At 46.9% G+C, this 10,095-nt stretch overlaps 1 long non-coding RNA gene across 1 annotated transcript; it reads left to right on the plus strand.

Annotated features, from left to right (window-relative positions):
* Positions 1 to 1,502: 1,502 nt before the first annotated feature.
* On the plus strand, positions 1,503 to 2,180 carry LOC141173149 (uncharacterized). Its single transcript, XR_012252596.1, has 3 exons — positions 1,503 to 1,596; positions 1,807 to 1,873; positions 2,099 to 2,180. It is a non-coding gene; the product is annotated as an uncharacterized lncRNA (long non-coding RNA).
* The last annotated feature ends 7,915 nt before the right edge of the window (positions 2,181 to 10,095 follow it).

The raw sequence follows: 10,095 nt of genomic DNA on the forward strand, positions 1-10,095 counted from the left end.
GCTGCAGCACCTCTGCTGGCACTCGACCTACCTCCAGAGGGAGGAGCTGCCGCGGTCGCAGCCTCGGGGGTTCTCCGGGTCTTCATGCTGGAACCCCTGCTGCCTCGGCCTGATGTTGCAGCCATAGCCTGGTTGGTGTTCCTCCCACCCCCCGCCGGCTTAGACTGGGAGGTGGGAGCCGGGGGCCCAGCCCCGGAGGCCAGTCCCACTCTGAGCCTTCTTTCCTGGGAAGGGGGCAGACAAAAAGTCCCAGATGGAAAAACAAACCTCCCTTCCCAGGAGCTCTCTCCGCACACAGCTCAGTACAGGAACCTCAGCCGAGTCCTGGAGTCCTCTCCACAGTACAACTCAGGAGTAACTACAGGAGCAACTACAGGAGCTCCTCATCACCAGTCCTCCCGTCCAGCACAACGTACACACTGCTGCGGCTGCATGGCTAATATCCACTGGACTGAGAAGGCCCCGCCCCCTCCGGTGACGTCATGATTCCATGAAATCACTCCTCCCCCTCAAGAAATCTACTCCAATCTAGACGCTCCCCTGTTGCTGAGGCGTGGTGACGCTGTAGCTGGGTGATTGCAGTCAGAGTAGTGGTGTTTGGCGTCTGTACTACAGGTAAGAAGATGGGACTGTACCAAGGTGATTACTACATTCAGGACAATAAGTAGCTAGATGTAGGTGTGCAGAATCCCACTCCCAATATTGTCAGGGTCTCTCACCCCCTCGTGTTGCTGGCTGTCAGGCTCCCGCACCCCCTCGTGTCATCGGCTGTCAGGCTCCCGCACCCCCTCGTGTCGTCGGCTGTCAGGCTCCCGCACCCCCTCGTGTCGTCGGCTGTCAGGCTCCCGCACCCCCTCGTGTCGTCGGCTGTCAGGGTCCCGCACCCCCTCGTGTCGTGGGCTGTCAGGCTCCCGCACCCCCTCGTGTCATGGGCTGTCAGGCTCCCGCATCCCCTCGTGTCATGGGCTGTCGGGCTCCCGCACCCCCTCGTATCGTCGGCTGTTAGGGTCCCACACCCCCTCGTGTCGTGGGCTGTCGGGCTCCCGCAACCCCTCGTGCAATGGGCTGTCAGGGTCCCGCACCCCCTCGTGTCGTCGGCTGTCAGGCTTCCGCACCCCGTCGTGTCGTGGGCTGTCAGGCTCCCGCACTCCCTCGTGTCATGGGCTGTCGGGCTCCTGCACCCCCTCGTGTCATCGGCTGTTAGGGTCCCACACCCCCTCGTGTCGTGGGCTGTCGGGCTCCCGCACCCCCTCGTGCAATGGGCTGTCAGGGTCCCGCACCCCCTCGTGTCGTGGGCTGTCAGGCTTCCGCACCCCGTCGTGTCGTGGGCTGTCGGGCTCCCGCACCCCCTCGTGCCATGGGCTGTCAGGCTCCCGCACCCCCTCGTGTCGTGGGCTGTCAGGCTCCCGCACTCTCCCCTTGTCGTTGTCTGTGGAGAAGATTAATCCATATTTTAATTTTTCAGATTTTCTCTTATAAAACAAGATCCCTGAGCTTCTGCCTTTGACCGAAAAAATGGCGTTTGACAAGTCGCTGCTGTCTGCAGAAATGAACACAAGCATGGAGGAAGCGCTGTATGAACAGATGCTGATGAAGGTACGAAAGATGAATTGGAGAGGCCAGCAATCACCGGGTGAATGTCTCCTCCGTCAGCCGCCGGGGGCGCTGCAGTCTCCAACATTTACCTAATGTGTATTGTTGGCTTTAGACCCCTCATAGTTGTACTATTTTGGGGCAGGAAAAATCAGTTTGCAGAACCATCCTGTTCATGTTACTCACTGATTCTCACTTGTTGCCTCATTTCAGGCCAAACAGGAGATACAGAGCAGAATACCGAACTTACCAGAAAGCAGACAGATCAGACCCCAGCCGGGTGAGATGGGCGTCCTCTGATTATTATCCAGATTACTTTGTGCATATTATGTGACAGATACCACAGTGGGGCAGTGGGGTCTTATTGACTACAACGGTCACATGATGCAACCAATGTGGGGGTCACATTGTTTTTTCTTATGCAGTTGATTACATGTAAATGCTGCTTGGCTTTTGCCGATTTTATTGTGTTTTTGTTCACTTTTTGTTTTTATTTTTGTGTTAGGTTTCTGCATTAAAACTCGCACATCCAAAAATACCGAAATCTTTATTAACATCTGCAAGTCGAACCAGATCCCAGCGCCCCCGGACCTGATGGAGCAGGAGTTAGTCAGCATCCTGGAATCTGATGATCCCTCCGGCTATCGAGTCCCCATGAGCCTTGGAGAGCCCCACGTTGAAGTTGATAATAGTACGTTTTTTTGTTTTTTTTTATTTAATACAGCGCGTCTCTTTTTAAAGGGGTAGTCCAGAGATATCCTTAAAGGGGTTAAAATAGCAAGTATTACAACTTACTAATCCTCAATGGTCGAAGGTGCCATCTCCACAGGTTCTGGTAGGTCCACTTCAGTTTGACATCTTGTTGTTGACTTTTGAACTTTTTTGGTTTAGATTTGGGACTTAAAGGGATTGTCCACTACTTGGAGTCCCCTTTAAGAACTTATACCACTTATTCATAGCAGCCCTACTAAGGTCAGTGGGTGAGTCGGCACCGCAAAGTATCTAAGTCCTGGTGCACTTTGTCCTACAGGTGGAGGCGGCTGCACGGCATACGACATAGTGATTAATGGCACCTTCTTTGAGAAAATTAAGGTAACTGCAATTGCTTATTCTGACATACGAGCTGTCTGCTCTCCTTTGTGTCAGCTCCTTACTTTGTATTTTTTTTTATTAGAATAATGAGCTTTTCAGGGAATTTTTTATCACCGTGGCCATGGATGGACAAGAGAACAAGTACGAAATGGAGCTGTCAAGAGGTAATGACCACATCACTGATATTTTCCTTGATTTTTCCATCGACCACACAAGGACTTGTTCCTTCATGGAGCAAGTTTACCATATAATATATTGAAAATGTTTATGTACCAACCTGTTGTATGGCACCGTATCAAATGCCTTTGAAAAGTCCAGATAGACAACACCAACTAAGTTTCCCTGGTCCAACCTAGAACTTACCTCCCATAGAATCTTTTCAGATTAGTTTGCAGGACAGATCCCTCATAATCATATGTATAGGTTATTCTTATTGAGGTGCTCCAGGTTAGTATCTCTTAGAAAACCCACAAAGATGTTGCCCACAGTACAAGTTAAACTTACCGGCCTATAAATTCCAGGCTCACATGTTATCCCCTTCTTGAATATTGGTACCACATTTGCTATGTGGGTGTAACGCTGGTGGATATAGACCCACTGCCCCACAGGAGGGTTGTGACTAGGTGTCTACTGGGTCTCCACTAGAACCTCTGGTGGTGAGGATAGACTGGGCTGCCGGTAGACATTAGGTACCACTTCAGGGCAGTCCCCGGGACTGCAGCAGCATTCCGGAGGTACCAGGGTACCAAATACAGGAGAGCTAAGATAAAGACTAGGTCAGACAGTCTGAGATCGGGGCAGGCAGCACAGGTTCAGGATAGAGAAAAATGGCAAGGGGGACAGGGGTTTTTGATACCAGAAAACTCTTTTAATGCTTGCAACCTCTGTTTCTTGACTGCAACTCAAACAGTCGAATCAGTCAGTAAGAATTTAGGGCACTTCCATTGTGATATTTTGCATCAGCATTTGTTAGCAGACGCCAGGAATGGATCCAAAACAGAAGAGGTGAAAGTGTTTCAGTTACTATTTTTCACTGTGTTTGTTCCCCTCTGGTTTTCAGCTTACAAATACTGATGTAAATTAGTGCCAAAAATACTCACTGTGTGAATGAGGCGAGGAAGCTGCTTGTAATACTGTAATAGAAGTCCTTATTCTGAGGATGAGTGCTGTAATTCTTGTCTTCTCTGCTCCATCAAACTCCCCAGAGCAGGGGCAACCCCTGGGGCAAAACTGCTGGCGGCAGATGTCCAGACGTATGACTCAGTGATGTTTGATGGACCCCAAATCCCAAACAAAATGAATCAGACACATACAAAATAAATACACAAAGCATTGCAATTAGGTGTCAAACGTTCTCAACTTTATTTAAATTTACATGACACCGAAAATGGCACAACCCTCGACTCACGAAGAGTCACCCTCCAGCGCTCAGGAGAGGAAAACCCCCTGTGGAGGAAACCTCTAGAGAACCATGGCTGGAGGGCTGCGCTTCCCTTGCGCTTAGAGAGTTAGTGCCGATATATGACGGAGTTTTAGAATTTGTACATATTTACAGAGAACGACATAACAAATATAGACTATAATTGTGATAAACTGGATGTGGGAGAGATCTGGCTGCGATATCTGTCACCACATTTATTGCTGGAACGAATTTAATTGATCTGATTTCCCAGGTGGATCTACCACTTCTCCCTTACAGATCCAGCTCCGTCTCTCAAGAAGTTGGGTACTTGGTTAAAGGGGTTGCTCATTATGGATAACCCCTAATAGGATGAGTATCCCCTTCCCCTCCCAATTTATCACCCATTAAAGTCAAGGATCCATCCATGAACTCCCAAAGAAGAGCAGCTCTTTGTACATAGTAACAGAAGGGGATCCTGTTTTGGGGACCCCCCCTCTGTTACCTTCCCATGCCCCCGGGGTGTCTAAGAAGACAACCCCTTTCCCTGCTAGAACCTCCAAATTACACCAACGTTGGCACATTACGTGGGGTGGTCAAGCTCAAGGTCCTCAGGCGCATCATCAGTAATGGCGATGATCGTGGCAGCGCGGCATTCTTTTATGGAATCTTCTTTATGACACTTGTTTATGCCCTCACAATAGTTGTCATGGTTACTACAAAGGCTATTACTGATGCAGGATCCAAGTATTAACCCTTTCATCATTGGTAATTCACTTTCATTATGGAGGCAACTAACTGCACTTGTTACCAAGCAGAAGTCTTATCATTACGGCTTCCCTTAGGCACCATAAGAAATACAGATTATAGAACATGCGTACAAGTGTTTCAGGAGTGTTTTGCACTTTTTAGATCCATAGATTGGGCTTATAACTAGCACTGTACAAAGCCAAAAATTAAGAGGAAATTACTTGTAAAATAATATTATAGGGAATTGCATTTCAAGCATTTTCCTAATGTGCATTCTACATACTTGCATAGTTGCATAGGTTGAAAAAGTTTGAACTTTAATGTCCTAGGTCTACCTCCAAAGTTATACATTTTCTATTACTAGATTATTTATAACCCACAATGTCATGTTTTGTTAAAAAAGTATCCAGCCCTTCTATAAATGCTGTTATACTATCTGCCATTACTATATCTTGTGGTTGGCATTCCACAGTCTGACTGCTCTATCTGTAAAGAATCCTTTCCTATTAAGTTGCCAGATTCGCCTCACCTCCGCTTGTTATGAATGTTCCTGGTGCTTTGTAAGGTCCTGGAAAGTGATAAGTCATGTGCCAGTACTATGCATTGACCACATATGTATTTATACATATAAATGTCTATTTATGAAGGAGATGATAATTACCCTTCATAGAGGTGTTATGATCATTCATAAATTGCTTTCATAGGTTTGATCTCCAGGATTAGGAGAGATTTGGGGTGTAAACTTAATAAACAATGAGTAAAACATCAAAGCAAACGAAAAAGGGTTTGTGACCCAAACTGGTAGGTGAGACCGGCTAGCCCCATATTATACGAGGTCACAACCAGGTTTCGCCTGAGGAGGGCAGCACTAATGAGTCCTCAGGAGCGCATAACCCTGAAATATGCAGCGATTCTACACTACCCATTATAAAAGGGTAATATGCTACTTACTACCATGTTTTAGCTAAGATACAAGGCATACTTGTAAGGAGAGATGAAAAAGGTGATGGGGAACAACATATAAATATACTGAGGAACGCTATACACTAGTGGCCAAAATTGAGTCAACACCCCCAAGATTTACGAATTTTTAGCATTTTGCCAATACAAATACAAATTTCATGAATGTTTTTGATTTCACAGTAAAGTTTTTAAGTAGAAATAAAATCTCATATAGAAACACAATATTAGCAGGAAATTTGTTCATTTGTCAACAAATTGGACACTATTGTCACTCAGATGACTGTGGGAGAAAAGCCATTTATTTGTCCTATTTTCATATCTAACACTAAATGTTATTACTCAGTTGGACAGCCCTTGGCCTTGATGACTGCCTGGCATCTACTTGGCATGCTATCTACCAGTTTGTGTAAATCAGATGGTGTGATGATATGAAGCCATGATTTGATGATGGCTGCAATGAGTTCCTGCTTGTGTGAAGCCCGCTGTTTTGACACCTCTCTTTTGAGGCGAGCCCAGAGATTCTCAATAGGATTGAGATCTGGGCTGTTTCCTGGCCAATTCAATAGCTGGATATTTTTGTCCTTGAACCAAGAGAGACATTTTTTAGCTGTATGGCATGGGGCTCCATCTTGCTGAAAAATAAACGGTGTCCCTTCACTAAATACATCATGTGCCGAAGGAATGAGTTTAGGCTGAAGGACTTCCTTGATGTCCTTTTCAGCATTAACTGTTCCTTCAATTACCTGCAGCCTACCACCTGCATCTCTGGACACGCAGCCCCCTACCATAACACTCAGAGGATGCTTCATGGTGGGTACTGTACCCTCTGACAACCAGTCCTCTCCAGGTCGTCGTCGAACGTAGCAGACACCGTCGCTGCCAAACATGGGTAGGCGTGTCTCATCGCTCCATATAACATTTCTCCATTGTTCAGTGGTCCATTTACAATGTTCTTTGGCCCACTGCAGACGTTTCTGACGCTGTGAGGCATTCAAAAATGGCTTTTACCTGGTATTCTGGCTCTTAACTCCGCTTTTACCAATCGTCGTCGAATCGTCCGATCGGACACTCTCAAGGGAAGAACATTTCTGCACAAAAAACGTGTCGCTCGGCAGGAAAATCCCCTTGATATTGCGTTTTTTGAGATTTTTTTTTCCCGTTCTTTAGAAACGCTGCAAAAATACTGAAACAATAAACATGAAACTGCTTCAAATCTGCAAGGATTCACTATTCCTGCTTCTCCTGGTAAAATCAAACATAGCATTTTTGGGAACTTAGAGCTCTATATTACAAATATGTCCGTCCCTCCAGTTGAAAGAAATTAACATTTTCCTGGAGGGAAGTTTATATTTTACATTATGTCAGTTTTTGTCTATCGATGATAAAGTGCAGTTTGCAGCAATTTTTATTGTGACATATACCCAAATCATTCACGAAAATATTTCACATTCAACGCGCGTCGGACGGGCCTGCGTGCTCTCACATGCCAGGGCTGAGTTTCAGTTCCAGTCCGACCCTGTTAATCATCTATAGTTTCCCTTCAGAGTGGAAAATGCTGAAAAATCGGAAGTTCCTGGGATCCATTTTTGAACAGAATATCAGAACCAAATCAAAACCGATGATTCAGGGAATGGACACAATGTCCCAACTCTAAGGTACAAGTCTATGGCATACAGTCTGTAAAAGACGACAGAGTAGGCTGCTGTTGAGCATCGGCGGCTTCTCTGATGTTCCTCGCTCATCTATGCAGTACATGGTCGGCCATTCAATTGATTGGATGTCTTATAATACCACATTTCCCCTAGGGACACAAAGTATAAAGAGCTCCACTCCTCCTGGTGATAGGTTATACCCAACAGATGGGGCAGCGCCACTCCTCGTGGTGATGGGTTACACCCAACAGATGGGGGAGCACCACTCCTTGTGGTGATAGGTTATACCCAACAGATGGGGGAGCGCCACTCCTCGTGGTGATGGGTTATACCCAACAGATGGGGGAGCGCCACTCCTCGTGCTGATGGGTTACACCCAACAGATGGGGGAGCGCCACTCCTCGTGCTGATGGGTTACACCCAACAGATGGGGGAGCGCCACTCCTCATGCTGATGGGTTACACCCAACAGATGGGGGAGCGCCACTCCTTGAGGTGATAGGTTATACCCAACAGATGGGGGAGTGCCACTCCTCGTGGTGATGGGTTATACCCAACAGATGGGGGAAGTTACAGAATGGCTTGTTATGGTGCAAGAACATTGTGGACATTGTTTTTTTGTTTTTTTTTTAACTATTTTGCCTTTATGTTCTTTATTTTTTTCCTACAGACCCTCCCAGCTAACTCCAAGCAAGTCCCTCATCTCAGAAGTTGAAAGGTTTGGGTTACTTTGAGGTTTAATGCATGCATTTACTTTTTTTAGAATCCCATCTTACAAAAGATATAGGATATCCAACTTCTTGGACTCCAAGAATAAGGGGGCTGCAGCCTGGAAGTAACCCCGCTGCCCTTTTTAAAGAATATGCTGGAGTGGGGCAGCTACCCGGATATTCACTGTGCAGGAGAACTGCAGCTAAACCCATTCACTTTTCTGGATCTATGCTGTCGTTCCGCTGCACAGTGGAGGCCATGATGCCAATGTGCAGGGAATGACTGTGAAAGGGGCTGTTCCTCATTACAAGCATCAGTGCCACTTTATTATATTAGAGATTGACCCCAACAGATCATAAATTGATGGTGTACCCTTTAATATACTGCTTCCTTCCTTTTTTTATCAGTTCATCCGTGAAACCAGATTACATGATTGTGGCGGAACCTCCTGTAGGACACCCAAGTTTTCTGGTGGCTGAAATCTCTTTACCTAAAGTGGTGAGACCCTCAGATGTGGTTTAGGATTGTGATCTTTTTGCATTTCATGTGATTTCCAATAGTCTTCCCTTATTAAAAGTCTGTGCCAACCTCGTGCTACCAGTCCTCCTCTGCCAACTTTTATCATCACAGCTTTGATGTGTCCACAGTAGCCAATTGCTGGCAGTTGTGACACATTTGCTGGATGATGATGATATAATTTTTTTTTCATACCATGGTGGGTTGTTTGCAAGCTGTTGGAATGGGAAAGAATGACTCTGTCACCAGAGAACGACTGTTCAAACCAAGCACAGACGCCCGGTGCTTCACAGCGGGACCAGTCATTTATATAAACCTTCCCCCCTGCTTGTTTCCCCTCCATCTCCACCATCACCTCTTCTTTGACAGTTCTGGCTTCATAGATCCAGAGAGGAGATAGAGGGAAAACAAGCTGGTGGGAAGATGTATATATTATACTAGATGGTGGCCCGATTCTAATGCATCGGGTATTCTAGAATAGGTATGCGGCCGACCGGGTGCAATGAGCAGAGCTGTGTTTAAATTTTGCGCCAAAATCGCTGATTGGTCACGGTTGCCGGCCTCGACCAATCAGCAAAGCGGTGTTAAAATTTGGCGCCTAAATCGCAGATTGGTCACGGCCGGCGGTCACGACTAATCAGCAGAGCGGGGTTTAAATTTGGCGCCAATAATGCTGATTGGTCGCGGCCAACGAACGTGACCAATCAGCAGAGCGGTATTTAAATTTGGCACCAATAATGGTGATTGGTCGCTGCCGTGACCAATCAGCAGAGCTGTGTTTAAATTTGGCACTAATAATGCTGATTATTCACGACCGGTAACCGCGACCAATCAGCAGAGCGGTGTTTAAATTTGGCGCCAATTTCTCTGCTTGGTCGCTGCTGGCCACTGCAACCAATCAGCGAAACGGTGTTTAAATTTGGCGCCAATATGGCTGATTGGTCACGGCCGGTGGTTGCGACTAATTAGCAGAGCGAGATTTAAATTTGGCGCCAATACTGCTGATTGGTCGCGGCCGGCGACCGCGACTAATCAGCAGAGCGGTGTTTAAATTTGGCGCCAATATTGCTGATTGGTCGCGGCCGTCGACCGCTACCAATCAGCAGAGCGGGGTTTTACATTTGGCGCCAAAATTGCTGATTGGCGCGTCCACCAGGTGCGAACAATTAGCAGAGCGGGGTTTAAATGTGGAACCAAGATCGGTGATTGGTCGCGGCCGATATTTAAAATTGGCGCCCAAATTGGTGCCCGCGACCAATCTGCGATTTTTAACACAAATGGACCTTTGTAACACCATGCGGATACTGTGGGGACATCAGCGGCTAGGGTGTGAAGGGAGACCGGGGAGCGGCGCTGCAGGTCAGGATACTTCTGCTCCGAGCGCCCGCTTATGTCCCGGGTTCTCCGAGCGGAAGTACCC

Source organism: Phyllobates terribilis, unplaced genomic scaffold (assembly GCF_046119375.1).
Source record: "Phyllobates terribilis strain yellow unplaced genomic scaffold, ASM4611937v1 Scaffold_12__6_contigs__length_324123572, whole genome shotgun sequence".
In the NCBI taxonomy this organism is placed as follows: Eukaryota; Metazoa; Chordata; class Amphibia; order Anura; family Dendrobatidae; genus Phyllobates; species Phyllobates terribilis.